Genomic DNA, 13,926 nt, shown 5'->3' with positions numbered 1-13,926 from the left:
AATGTGCATCAGAATTACCCAGAGGACTTGTTAAAACTCAGGGGGCTGGGACCCACTCCCAGAGTCTCTGATTCAGTAGATCTAGACAGGGCATGAGAACAATATTTATAACAAGTTTTCAGGTGCTGCTGATGCCACTGGTCCAGGAAACACTGAAAATCACTGCTCTAAGGGGCTCCTACAGTATCCTGAAGGCTTGCAAATGGAAAGAAGTAGAGGCTCCAGGAGCTGTGATGGAAAGGTCTTGAAGAGCATTTTGAATCTGTAGAGGGCAAGGTCATGACTGAGCGCCAGGAGGGTGTGGGGGAGTTTGAGGAGGGCGAAGGCATTCGGAAACAGGTGCGGGGTTCATAGTGGGGGCGGCTGGGTAGTGTTAAGGTGTAGATGAAGTTGGAGATAATACATGTATAATGGCAAACTGTTATCAGTTGTCTGACTTTCCCCAGCAGGACTGGGAGGTGCAAGGGTAAGAAAGGAGAAGGGGAACAGTGGTTTAGATCCAGGATTAGAGTTTTCTTGATGGCTAAATATAAAGAAAGGGGAGATGGCCAGGCACAGTGGCTCATACCTGTAATCCCAGCACTTTGGGAGGCCGAGGCAGGCGGATCACGAGGTCAAGAAATCGAAACTATCCTGGCCAAGATGGTGAAACCCCATCTCTACTAAAAATACAAAAATTAGCCAGGTGTGGTGGCGCATGCCTGTAGTCCCAGCTACTCAGGAGGCTGAGGCAGGAGAATCGCTTGAACCCAGGAGGCGGAGGTTGCAGTGAGCCGAAATTGTGCCACTGCACTCCAGCCTGGGCGACAGAGTGAGACTCAGTCTCAAAAGAAGAAAAGAAAAAAGAGAAAGGGGAGAGAAAAGAAGTTGGAATGTTGGACTGTGGTGTTTGAGCTACTTAGGAAAAGACATTACTAAAGGTGGGTTCTGATAGACTGATGGGAAATTAGGGCCTGGAAGTGTTGATGAGATCAAAGAAAAGGTGTTGTGGTTGCAAAGGAGGGAGAGCGTTGGAAGGATAAGTTGTGGCTCAGAATGACAGGTTAGGACCAAGATTCCAGGGGTAGAGAAGTTTCAGGCCAGGCAGGGGCAAATGGATGGGCTCCCAGGGGTTTGCAAACCCCTTGCAACTTTTGGGGAAATATCAAGTGAGGTCTGAAAGATCATTTTCTCCCTGAGAGAGGATTCATAACCTCAAAAGTGTTTCTGAGCCATAACTGACTGAGACTCAGTGACCGTGTGTATTCTCCAGAAGACGGTGACAGAACTGGAGTTGAGGTGAAGGCCCCCAGGTTTGAGGGGGCTGGAGAACTGTGGAGCAGGACTTCTGGTGGGCAGAAGACAATAAGACAAGGACCAAAGTCCACCTGCAAGTGGATACATTACAGAGATCAGAGAGGTGGTTGTGACAGTCACTGAGGATGGCAGTTATCAAAGTATCTTGCAAACAGTAAAGCGTTTCAAAATCCACAAAGGTTATTTTTTATTATTATCATAACTTATTTTCTGACTACTAAAATAAAAATTCCCCCTTTAGAATTTTTTAAAATACAGAACAGTAAAAAAGGTAACTAAAAATTATGTAACTTCTCAAATTAAGTGACCATTGTGAATTATAGCAGATTTAGGGTAAAATGACGATGAGTAATGACAGACATACTGCCTTTCACATGGTGTGCTCAGACCTGGAAGACCAACAGCCAGAGCAAAGCAGCTCAAAGTAGCTAAGCCCTCTGGGTTGGGCTTTCTGTTCACGCCCAGGAGCCGCTCAAGCTCACTCCTCCAGCAAGAGAGGCTTCTGTTTGACAAGAACATTCATTTCTATTACAGAATTATAAATACAAAGAGTGAAAAAATAGTGCCTATCAGTCTCCAACACATCAGAGTTGTCAATTAAACAGATTTCATCTCTAGTTCTGGTCTTTAATTGCTGACATTTTAAATTTGGCATTACATTTCTGTGCCCACCCCATAATCTCACTTATCGTTAAAAAATTAATTTATTATAAAAGTCCTGTTTTCCAGCACAATGGAGACTAGTCATTGGTTGGTTTATTGTCTTAAGGTGGAAAACAATTATCTTTTTTTTTTTTTTTTTGAGATGGAATTTCACTCTTGTTGCCCAAGCTGGAGTGCAACGGTGTAATCTCGGCTCACTGCAACGTCTGCCTCCTGGGTTTAGGCGATTCTCCTGCCTCAGCCTCCCAAGTAGCTAGGATTACAGGTGCCCGCCACCACGCCCAGCTAATTTCTTGTATTTTTAGTAGAGATGGAGCTTCACCATGTTGGCCAGGCTGGTCTCGAACTCCTGACCTCAGGTGATCTGCCTGCTTCAGCCTCCCAAAGTACTGGGATTACAGGAATAAGCCACCATGCCTGGCTGGAAAAATTTTTTTTTTTTTTGAGATGGAGTCTTGCTCTGTTGCCAGGCTAGAGTGCAGTGGCATAATCTCCGCTCACTGCAACCTCCACCTCCCGGGTTCAAGCAGTTCTCCTGCCTCAGCCTTGCGAGTAGCTGGGATTTTAGGCATGTGCCATCATGCCCAGCTAATTTTTGTATTTTTGGTAGATAAGGTGTTTCACCTTGTTGTCCAGGCTGGTCTTTAACTCCTGGCCTCAAGCTATCCACCTGCCTCAGCTTCCCAAAGTGCTGGGATTACAGGCGTGAGCCACTGCACTCGGCCTCCATACAAATATTTTTTAGTCACCCAGGATGCAAGTACTATAGCTTCTTTTTTTTTTTTTTTTTTTTTTTTGAGATGGAGTCTTGCTCTGTTGCCCAGGCTGGAGTGCAGTGGCACGATCTTGGCTCACCACAACCTCCGCCTCCCAGGTTCAAACGATTCTTCTGTTTCAGCCTCCCAAGTAACTGGGACTACAGAAGTGTGCTACCATGCCTGGCTAATTTTTGCATTTTTGTAGAGATGGGGTTTCACCATGTTGGCCAGGCTGGTCTCAAACTCCTGACCTCATGATCCACCTGCCTCAGCCTCCCAAAGTGCTGGGATTACAGGTGTGAGCCACCATGCCCGACCTTGTCTGCCTATTAAGCTAGGTTACAGTTCGTCAACAAGGACTCAGATATAGAAGTACGGAGCCCTTCTCAGGCCATATTTAGTTTGCTATAACATTTGTAAACCAGTTCTTAAAACAAAGGTGGTTTTAGCTTCTACTCTGTGAGTGGTGTCAAAGGTGTAAATCAATATGCATTAGCACACTATACTTATACTGCATTAAATCTTCCCCCAAGGATTTTGAAAAAAAAAAAAAAAGCATCAGTTGCAACAGAAGTATTCTTGGGAAGATGAAAAATAGAGTGATGTGGATATTATCCTTATTGATATACCTGAAATACATACCCAGAGCTTTTTGCAAATAAAGCATACAATCATCTGAATTAAGTGAAAAGGAGCCAGATGAAATGAAGACCATTAAGTTTTTACAGCTAAAAAAATCTCATTTCACCTTTATATTTTATAGGTTAATATTTCAATCAATTACATAATTACAATAACAAATATGTCTGGCCTAAACATACAAAAACAAAACTGACCTTGGTAAGCATATCATCTCTACTGATGGGGGTTTAGCGGCACAGGCAAAGCAGAGAGAACTCAGCATCATCTCACGAGGCAACAGCACACGGAGCAGCCATCTGTGTTTTAAAGGAGGAGTGAAGAATATTGTTTGATCCATGAGTCCCTTAAGTGGAAGTCAAGACCATTAAGTGGAGACCAGTTAAGAGAGCTATTATATATTCCAAAATTTTTTAAGGCCAGCTAGGCATTACACATCAGTTAGAAGGGCTAAAATTTAAAACACTGGCAATACCAATTTCTGGTGAAGATGTGGACCAACAGAAACCCTCATTCATTTCTGATGGGAACACAAAATGGTACAGACATTTTGAAAGACAGTTTGGCAGCTCCTTACAAAGTTAAATAGAGTCTTACAATTTGATCCATCATTGAGCTCCTTAAATGTTTACCTAACTAATTTGAAAGTTTATGTTCACACCAAAACTTGCACGTGAATGTTTATAGCAGCTTTATTCATAATTGCCAGAAACTGGGAGCAACCAAGCTGTCCTTCAATAGATGAACAGACAAACTGTGGTATCCATGCAATAAAATACTATTCAGTGATTAAGAAGAAATGCACTATCAAGCCATGCCAAGAAATAGATGAATCTTAAATACATATTGGTAAGTAAAAGATGCCACCGTGAAAAGGCTGGATACTATGTGATTACACTTGTATGAAATTGTGGAAAAGGCAAAACTATAAAGACAGTAAACAAATTTATGGTTGCCTGCAGATTAGGGAGAGAGAAAGGTTGAATAGGTGAAGTGTGTAGGAATATTTCAGTGCAATAAAACTATTCTATATAATATTGCAATGGTGGATATATAACACTATACGTTTGTCAAAATCCATAGAAATTTACAACACAAGGAATGAACCTTAATGTAAGCAAATTTTTAAAAAATCCTATAGGGGAATCCCAGGATGGTATGCACCATGTAACAAAACAATCCGACTCTATTACATATGTAGGAAACAACACAACTGAAAGGGTAAAGGGAAAGGGTATGTATTAGTTCATTCTCACACTGCTACAAAGAAATACCCAAGACTGGGTAATTTATGAAGAAAAGAGGTTTAAGTGGCTCATGGTTCTGCAGGCTGTACAGGAAGCATAGCAGCTTCTGCTTCTGGGGAGGCCTCAGGGAACTTACAATCATGGCGGAAGGCAAAGGGGGAGCAAGACACTTCACATGGCTGGCACAGGACAAAGTTGGGGGGAAGGTGCCATATGCTTTTTAAGCACCAGATCTCACAAGAACTCACTCATTATCATGAAAACAGCACCAAGGAGGATGGTATTAAACCACACATGAGAAACTGCCCCCATGTTTCAATCACCTCCCATCAAGCCTCACCTCCAACATTGGGGATTACAATTTAACATGAGAGTGACGTGGGGACATAGATCCAAACCACATCAGGTGCTGACCTAAGTAACTTTAGAAATGACCAGTCTATGAGACTAAAGACAAATGGAACTGTATATAAGACTGTACTTTGGGTGATAATGTAGATTTACATGGGGGTACAGGTTAACAATTCTGAAACCACTGTACCTGTATTCTGGAATTCAACAATTAAGGAAATGGATGACAGTCCAGACACAGTGGCTCACATCTATAATCCCAGAGCTTTGGGAGGCCGAGGTGGGAGAATTGCTTGAGGCCAGGAGTTCAAGACTAGCCTGGGCAACATAATGAGGTTTCGTCTCTACAAAACATTTTAAACCTAGCCAGACATGGTGGCACACACCTGTAGGCCCAGCTACTTGGGAGGCTGAGGCAGGAGGATCGCTTGAGCCCAGGAGTTTGAGGTTACAGTGAACTATAATCACACCAATGCACTTCAGCCTGGACAATAGAGAGCGACCCTCTCTCTAAGAAAAGAGAAAGAAATGGATGGCAGATGGCGGAAGCCAGATTTCTCACTACGGGAGCAGCAGTTTACAGATAAGCAAGGGGAGGTGGCTAGAATGATTCATGTGGTAATGGGTTAGAGCTAAAGACATCAGTATGAACACATAATTAGCTTAATATAGGTACAGATGATTATATATAGAAATATTTCTAAATTTATAACCGCCTGATGGGTTCTCTTTGCCCACTGCCTAGACAGAGCCCATTTATCAAGACAGGAGAATTGAAATATAGAAAGAGTTTAATTCATGCAGTGCTGGCTGTACAGAGACTGGAGTTTTATTGTAACTCAAACCAGTCTCCCAAAAAACTCAGGGATTGGGGTTTTTAAGACCAATTTGGTGGGTAGGGGGCAGTGAGCTGGGATTGCTGATTGGTTGGGTCGAAGCTATCCTCTCGCACTGAGTCAGTTCCTGAGTGGGGGCCACAAGACAAGATGAGCCAGTTTATCCATCTGGGTGGCGTCAGCCTATCCATCAAGTACGGGGGCTGCAAAATATCTCAAGCACTGATCTTAGGTTTTACAATGGTGATGTTATCCTCAGGAGCAATTTGGAGAGGGTCAGAATTTTTAGCCTCCAGCTACATGACTCCTAAATCATGATTTCTAATCTTGTGGCTAATTTGTTAGTCCTACAAAGCCAGTCTAGTCCTCAGGTAGGAAGGGGGTTTGTTCTGGAAGGGCTGTTATTGTCTTTGTTTCAAAGTTAAACTATAAGTTCCTCCCAAAGTTAGTTCAGCCTATGCCCAGGAATGAACAAGGGCAGCTCGGGGGTTAGAAGCAAGATGGAATTGGTTAGGTCAAATCTCTTACACTCATCATAATTTTCTCAGAATTTTTCAGTGGCAGTTTGAATGTCTGTAAACACATGGCTTATATATCTGTAAACCAAAAAGTATCTGAGACATGTCTCAATCAGTTTAGAAGTTTATTTTGCCAAGGATAAGGACACACACCTGGGAGACTGGGTCTGTGACTTTCTCCAAAGACAATTTTGAAAGTTGTAATATTTAAAGGGAAAAGGGCAGATATTGGGGAGAGAGGAAGAAATTTTTTAAAGGTGTAGGTAGATAGGAGACAAAGGGTTGCATTCTTTTGAGCTTTTGATCAGGCTTTCACCAAATACAAAATTTACAGGTCGGGGGCAAGGTAGAGGTCTGGCCCTGTGAATCTCCATTTTTACATACAGTAAAATAAACAATAGGGCCGAAGACACAATCAGATAGGCATTTGGCGAGCAGAGGGATGACTTTGAGTTCTGTAGTTTCCCCATACTTGTGAAGATGAGCTATCAACTTACACTGCCAGGGTGAAATGCAACAGAATAAAACAGGAGGCAGGTTTGCCTGACACAGTTCCCAGCTTGACTTTTCCCTTTGGCTTAGTGATTTGGGAGTCCCGAGATTTATTTTCCTTTCACGTATCTTTTTGCTCCGTCAGCTAAGAGGGCCAATTAGTAATGACACCCCTGCAGCCACAAGCACACCTAATGCCCAGATCTTTGTCTCTAATGCCGTTCTCCAATAAAGGGAACCAAAGATCCTTGGAGAAATGGCTGAATCTCAGGCTAGAGCAGGAAATATACAAAATAGGACTATGTTGGAGAAAAAACCGGTTTCTTGTCACAAGATCAGGAAAGAATAGGCTCGTAGACACTTTGAAGGGTGAGGGTGAATGGAATTGATTGGGTGAAAAGGAAGACGTTAGAACAACACAGCAAAGTGAGATGAAGTCCTGCTAACAGGCTGGCTCTCCACCTCACCGATTGAATCCCAGGTTGCCACACAGGAACAGGAGGGGCCAGGCTCCTCCTCCCTGCAAACGGCGCAAACTTCCCTGGCTCCACCCCATTCTCCCAGTGCCCAGGCCAGTTGGAGATTCTCCGGGGTCTCCTTTATACTTGGCTATCTCAACTGGAGCATCTCATAGTGCCTTAAATCAAGAAAGTGCTCAAAAAAGTAAAGAAAAGTGTTAAAACTCCACAAGGATGTGGGTATATCAAAGTGATACAGGAACTAAGTGAAAGAGTTCTCTGTGCCTGAAGGTAGAACGATTTGAGCAACAATATTAAGTAGTAGTAGATTATAACACAAAACACAAAATAAGTATCCACAAGTCTCTAATGGCATAAATAAGTGACTGAATAAATAAATAAATGGGGAGAAGAGACGAGTCTCCTGTGCAGAATTCCAATAATACATGTATATACTCTGCCCAGAATCCCAGTTCTACAAAATACCTGACAAGTACTTCTCAAAATTGTCAAGGTCAACAAAAACAAGTGATACAGGAGGTAGAAAGAAATTATTTAGGCAGATAGTAGGGCAAAAGAGTCCTCGGCAGAGCTTCCCTTCTAACAAAAAGCAGCCCAAGAAATTATTTTTTTCCTAACAAAGAGTAGCCTGAAAAATCGAGCCGCAAACATAGATAAGCAAGCTGGATGCCAGCATTCACAGGAGAATGCCAGCAGCTGTGCCAATAGAAAACAGCTACCTGGGAGCCAGGAGTGTCCAACACGGAGGCTCCATCTTCCATTTGTTTGTTACCACGTGTACAGTAATTAAAAAAATGGCGCAGCTCAGTCAGAGAACCTACCTCCATAATAAAAGATTAGAGTGGGGGCTACCAGATATTCATGTCCTATGCAAATGGCACACCTGGTCTAACCAGTCTTCCTCCTTACCAGCTCATCTATAAAACCCCCTGCATTTCACCACAGATCCAGCAACCCGTTTTCCAGGACCCCACTCTGCAGCAGAGAGCTCTTCTCTTTCTTTCGCTTATTAAGCTTCTGCTCTCAACCTCACTCTTTGTGTGACCGTGCCCTCGTTTTCCATGGACATGAGACAATGAATCTTGGGTGCTATTCCAGACAATGAGGCCATTTCAAAAGGAAAATCTGAGAAACTGTCACAGCCAAGAAGAGCCTAAGAGAGTATGATGACTAAAGGTAATATGGTATTCTGGGTGAGACCGTGGAACAGAAAAAGAACATTAGGTAAAAATGAAGGAAATATGAATAAAGTATGAATTTTAGGTAATAACAATGTATCGATATTGCTTCACTAATTGCGACAGATGTGCCATACGAATGTAAGATGCTAGTCATGGAGGAAGCTTGGGGTAGGATATATAGGAACTCTGTACTGTATTTGTAATTTTTCTGTAAATGTAAAACTCTTCTAAAATAAATGTATATTTTTTCAAAGTAAGCCAGGTTAGAAAAGTCACTCATTAGCCAGGAAATCTGCCTTTTGAAGAAAATTATTACTTAACTATTACTACATACCAAACAATCAAAAATTTATTCCTAAATCCTAGCCCTATTCACAAAATTACAGCACAGCTGAATAGATAGGTCAAACCTCCTATTAACAATGCACTATTTAACATTTGCTAATTTGGAGAAGCTGGGAAAGAAATTGCATACTTTTAAGTGAAAAAAAGACATTCACTAAAGGGTCTTAGCCAAAAAAAAAAAAGAATTAAAATATTTAAAATATAGATGTAATTATAGTATAGAGTGCTATTTATATTTATTCATCAGAATTAAATAAGGCTTTAGGTTCGCAGAGAGCAAGGAAGAGTGATTAATGAGTCTATGAGAAGGACTCGGTATAAACTGTATTATTAAGAGATTTGGCTAGGCACAGTGGCTTATGCCTGTAATCCCACCACTTTGGGAGGCCGAGGCGGGCGGATCACGAGGTCAAGAGATCGAGACCATCCTGGCCAACATGGTGAAACCCTGTCTCTACTAAAAATACAAAAATTAGCTGGGCATGGTGGCGTGCACCTATGGTCCCACCTACTCCAGAGGCTGAGGCATGAGAATCACTTGAACCCGAGAGGCAGAGATTACAGTAAGCCGAGATCATGCCACTGCACTCCAGCCTGGGCACAGAGGGAGACTGTTTCAAAAAAAAAAAAAAAAAGAGTTTTTTCATGATTTTTAAATCAAGTGAAAGAATGTATGTACATTTTACAGCAAAGACGCAGACTTGGCCACCCTTTTCCTTCCCTGGCATATGTAAACAAGACCAAATTGCCTATTTCAGCTATAGCGACCTGTGCAAAACTCTGATGCTCCTACCTGATATTCCTGCTGAGACTGTGAGACACTGCATGGCCTTTTGTTTTAACATTGCACTATGCAGATTTATTATAAGCTAGATCTTGGGTAGAACTGAAGCATTGGAATGATGCTGTACTAGGAGAGTCATCCTGTGGGAATAACTTTTAAGTGATGCCTATATGTAAGGAGGTCTTTCAAAACCAAAACATTGGCCAGGTGTGATGGCTCATGCCTGTAATCCCAGCACTTTGGGAGGCCAAGGTGGGCAGATCACCTGAGGAAGAGGTTGCAGTGAGCCGAGATCGCACCACTGCCCTCCAGCCTGGGCAACAAAATGAGACTATATCTCAAAAAAAAAAAAAAAAGTTTTCTGTAGAGAATAGTTTGGTGGTCAAGTCCACTTAAGTGTAAATAGCTTACTGTAGTATTGCATCCCGATCCTAGACAATAGGGAAGTCACATCATTTTCTAGGTTAAAACAAGGCCCCTGGAGGGCATAGTCCTATTAGAACCATGCATTGTAAGTAAATGGTATTGACCCTGCTGACTACAGAACTGAACAAGAAAGAACCAGCTTTGTCCAAGCTACAGATTGGTGCTATTTCATCTGAAAAACTAGGAAAGGGAACCTGAGCTCCTGCTTTAGAAGAGAGGAGAGGGAGAGCAGGTCAGAATGACCCCACAGTTGCCTGGGATACCAAGGTTACCCAAGTGTCCTCACAGTTTATGAAAGAAAAATGCACGGAGTTTATGTCAACCATGACTAAGTAAACAGCTTTTGAAAAGGCAGGCAGGACATGGATAAGCTCAAGGAGGCAACCAGCAATACAGGGAGGCGGCAACCATGGAGAAGGGGAATATCACTGGCCAGCTAGATGCGAAGTAGCCATGTGGCGGTTACCCGTGGCAAAAGAACACTCAGGATGCTTAGGGCTTACAAAGACTCTGGCTTGTGTGTTTTCTTTGTGAGCTGACTCTTATGTCCTAAACCATCCATAAGTAAACAGCATCTCACCACAAAGCTTGCATGTCTGCTGTTTCCAAGTTAAAGGAGTCATAAGACTCTCACACAAACCATCCAAAAGCTGCTTCAAACTGCAAATGACTTTGAGTTCATGGAGGCAAGGATCCTTGCCACTAATTTCCCCAAACCATAGCAAGAGCACTAGGTACCAGTTATGATCCACCATCTTAAGGGACATGTCCTTTTAGACAAGATCCTTTTAAGCCAAAGTTCTATAAGAAGCAGGCAAAGGGGCAGGGCGCGGTGGCTCACGCCTGTAATCCCTGCACTTTGGGAGGCCGAGGCAGGCGGATCACGAGGCCAGGAGATCAAGACCATCCTGGCTAACACGGTGAAACCCCATCTCTACTAAAAAAATACAAAAAATTAGCCGGGCGAGGTGGCGGGTGCCTGTAGTCCCAGCTATGCGGGAGGCTGAGGCAGGAGAATGGCGTGAACCCCGGGGAGGCAGAGCCTGCAGTGAGCCGAGATTGCGCCACTGCACTCCAGCCTGGGTGAAAGAGCCAGACTCCGTCTCAAAAAAAAAAAAGAAAAAAAAAGAAGCAGGCAAAGGGCAGGCAGAATCTTTGGGGAGCATGCTGAATACAGCACAGATGTCACCAGCGATCCAAGAATTCTCTGCAGCTCTTCAGCCTTTGTAGACGTGGGTCCTCTTGGATATTTCTGGGTCAGAATTAGCACCCATGATCCATACAATCCCTTACATTGTTTGGCTGACATTCTTCCTGCCCTTTCTGAGAAAGTGTTTGACCTGCCAGGGTGGGACAGAAAGCCAAAGAGCTTCTTGATGTCTTAGTCCCCTAAATAGCTATGCTTTCTCTTTAGACTTGCAAAGTCACTGGGCTACACAGCAACGGTGGACCATAGTTGACCCTAATAAAGGAAATTACTGGACTAGGCTAAGCCTACTCCCTTAACTCTAGATCCAAAAATGCACTGGATGACATTACCATTTCCATATCTACAGTAGTACTCAGCTCACGGCGATGAAAAAGCACAGTGGAAAGAGGGCTGAGCTGAGATTGGAGCACTTGGCTTCCTACCATTGCTTCTAACCTTGTAACCCTGGGAAAGTCATCTGAACTCTCTGAGCCTTCATTCTCGCTCACTTTAAAACAGGGGAAGGGGTGCATTTGCGGGGCGGAGCAGTCCTCTGGCTCCTCTAGCTTCACTCTCCACCTTTTGCAACCTACTTTCTGTCCTCGGAGGCTGACTTGTAGGAATGACATCACAAGGCTCTTTTGCCCTGTGGCTTCCAGTTTGCCATCAGGTACTCCCAGGAAGAGATTAGGAGGGAATCCCAAGAGTGAGGGTGGGGTATTCATCTGCCCCCTGCTCTTTTCCTGCGGGATCTCCTGGGAGTAACAATGTCCCTCTCCTGAAGTTCCCCGCTCTTTCGAGGCAGCCCTGTCTGTCCCCATTCAGCTTCTGGTAATGGGTCCCTTGCCAGGCCCCTCAGCCCAGGAGGGTAACAACTAGCCCTGGGTTATTATAGCATCCTGTATGGTTCCCTATTCCTGCCTTTGTGGATGGTTTAGTAAGTTTAGACCTTCCTTAAAGTCCCTCAGTTTGAGAATGCAAACTGTTTCCTGCTGAGACCATGACTAATACAATGAGTTAGATTTGAGGAACGCTGAGTGTCTTCGGGGGCCTTCTTGGATTCCATTTGCACTTTGATTTGAATTTTATGACTGCCAGATCTGATGGGAGATTGAAGCCAGCTTCCATAGCTTCAATTATGAGTTTTTGGATTTTTCAAAATAGTTTTACTGTTCTCATTGACTGATGCTAACACAAATCAACAAAATACATTTCCACTTGCAAATATACCTTATTAGAAAAATGCCACTTTATTTGTTTTATGTATCAGGATATCATCTAAATTTTATTGAAGAAAAAAGGGAAGAGGGACTTTACTGCTTTAAAATGTTTTGTAACCGCAGGTTACCAAAACACAGGTGGATGGCTTCTGGGATCCTTCCAAGATTCTAAGGCTCTAAAGCTCCCACTTTGAGGACTTAGGCAATGCTTAGCCTCTCTCAACTGTGCTTCTGGGCAATAAAACAGGGGGTGACACCCCCTATAGGCGAAAGTATAGGAATAATCCTGGGCTTCCTCCCACAGACCATTCCCATCCTGCCCAAGGTGCCAGCCACTGGGGCCTGACACCTGGCAAAGGTGATGGCGTGTAACAGTGTCTCACCCTCCTCCCCTATTCCCTCAGCCTGAGTGGTTCATTCTTCTCATCGAGATCTCTCTTATGTAAACCAAAAATAAAATTCTAAGCCCCCCAACCATCTGAATGGACCCCTCCTCTCGGCCAAGGCCATTCCAAAATTAACCTGGAAAACTAGTTCAGGCCATGATGGGAAGGGGAAGTTGGACACACCTCATGATACCCTCCCTTTTGGGATTACTAACAGAACAGACTCTTTAAGTCTGATAGAAACATTTACACTCTATTCTCTCTAAAATCTGCTCTACCTGGAGGCTTCATCTGCGTGATAAAACCTCAGTCTCCAAAATCCTTTATCATAACCCAGGTATTTCTTTCAATTGATTCTGGGTCTTTAGATAATAACTCCTTCAACCAATTGCCAATCAGAAAATCTTTGAATCTGTCTATGGCCTGGAAGCCCCCACCCTTGCCAGTTGTCCCATCTTTCTAGATGAACCAATGTACCTCTTACATGTATTGATTGATGCCTTATGTCTCCCTAAAATGTATAAAACCAAGTTGTAGCCCAGCCACCTTGGGCACATGTTCTCAGGATCTCCTGAGGGCTGTGTCACAGGCCATTGGTCACTCATATTTGGCTCAGAATATATCTTTTCAAATATTTTACAGACTTTGACTCTTTTTGTTGACATTTAGTAACATAACATTACTCATAGCTGCCTACCATTTCCTGATAGCCTACTATGTGCCAAGCACTGTGCTTAATGCTTTATATATGTGACTGGTAACTGATAGACTGGTAGTCTCCCACACTATGATGCCATGAGCCCAATTACGCTGACCAGCAGAAGGTCTAGCCCCTGCCCATCTGATTCCCTCATATCCAGGAGGAATCTGTTCACTCACCCATGGCAGGAGGAGATTTTCAGGCTGTCCTGCCTGCTTCAGTCTCCTTACACCAAAACTCAGTCAAAATGAAATGGGAGAGTTCCCTGATGCCCTCGCAGGATGTGCCACAGGGGTGTGGCTTGTCTGTTCTGCCTCCACCACTGCTCAAACCCCTTACAGGAGGGGGAGCATGCAGGTGGGCAGGTGCAGGAGCCAGGATGAGCACTTTTGAGCTCCAGCCCCACAGTGGCGTCT

This window comes from Symphalangus syndactylus, chromosome 15, assembly GCF_028878055.3.
Source record: "Symphalangus syndactylus isolate Jambi chromosome 15, NHGRI_mSymSyn1-v2.1_pri, whole genome shotgun sequence".
In the NCBI taxonomy this organism is placed as follows: Eukaryota; Metazoa; Chordata; class Mammalia; order Primates; family Hylobatidae; genus Symphalangus; species Symphalangus syndactylus.
The sequence above is the reverse complement of the archived record's forward strand: the minus strand, read 5'-3'. Positions refer to the sequence as shown.